Source organism: Cariama cristata, unplaced genomic scaffold (assembly GCF_000690535.1).
Source record: "Cariama cristata isolate BGI_N322 unplaced genomic scaffold, ASM69053v1 scaffold27733, whole genome shotgun sequence".
Lineage (NCBI taxonomy): Eukaryota > Metazoa > Chordata > Aves > Cariamiformes > Cariamidae > Cariama > Cariama cristata.
This window is the reverse complement of record NW_009607216.1, coordinates 51,282-52,566: the sequence shown is the minus strand read 5'-3', so window position 1 is coordinate 52,566 and position 1,285 is coordinate 51,282.

The window sequence follows — 1,285 nt, the reverse complement described above, 5'->3', positions numbered from 1 at the left end:
GCTGGACCCACAGGGTTGCAGTCAGCAGCACAAAGCCCACCTGGAGGCCAGTCACTAGCGATCAACACCAGGGCTTGACATAGGCTGATACTGTTTGACATATTTGTTAATGACCTGGACAATGGGACAGAGTGCTCCCTCAGTAAGTCTGAAGTCTTGACACCGTAGGTGTGTGTGCTGCCATTCAGAGGCACCTTGACAGGCTGTAGAAATGGGCTGACAGGAAGATTCTTAAGATTCAGCAAAGGGAACAACCAAATCCTACACCTGGGAAGAAATAATCCCCTGCACCAGTGCACATTGGGTACTAGCTGGCTGGAAAGCAGCGTGGTAGAGGAGGAGAAGGGGTCCTTGGGGACACCAAGTTGAACATCAGCCAGCAATACACCCTCATGGAAGGAAGACCAACAGCATCCAAGGCTGCATTAGGAGTACAGTCACCAGCAAGTGAATCCTTCCTCTTTCCTCAGCAGTGGTGAGACCACATCTGTGGTCCTGGATCTAATTCTGGGCTCCCCAGTATAAGAAAGGCATGGATATAATGTAGTGAGTGCAGTGAATGGCCACGAAATTGATGAAGGGATTGGAACATCTGTCATACAAGGAGAGGCTGGGGTTACTAGGACTGTTCTGCTTGGATAGGAGAATGCTGAGCAGGGATCTTATCGATGTAGGTAATACGTGATGGGAGGAAATAAAGAAGATTGAACCAGGGTCTGCTTGGTGGTGCCCAATGAACAGATGAGAGGCAGTGGGCATAAATTCATACACAGGAAATTTTGTTTAAATGAAAGAAAACTTTTTTACTTAAGGGTTGTCAAACACTGGGTGAGTTGCCCACAGAGCTTGTGGAGTACCCATACCTGGACACATTCAAGACCTGACTGGACACAGATCTGAGCAATCTGCTCTAGCTCACCCTGCTCTGAGCCTTTGGTTTTTATTTGTGGACCATCTGGACACTCATTGGAGTTGTGCTGACAAGTCTTGGGCCATACCACACAGGCATGGTGTGCTGCCAGGTTTTTTGAGGGAAAGAAACACCAGAAGATAACCCAGTTAGACATCTTACTTACATTTGCTGCTGCTGGTTCAAGCTTTCCAATGCAGATTCTTGGCTAGTAACAACGTAAGATTTCAGTTGAATGCTAAGAGAAATGTCTGACTGGAGCTTCAGTTCAAAGTGAAAGATACTTGCAGGGATAGCATAAGCCTTGCTGCTTTTTTTAAAATCGTGATTATTTTCAACTCTTCAGCTCAAAAAGAGTCGGTACTTCTGAAGAGG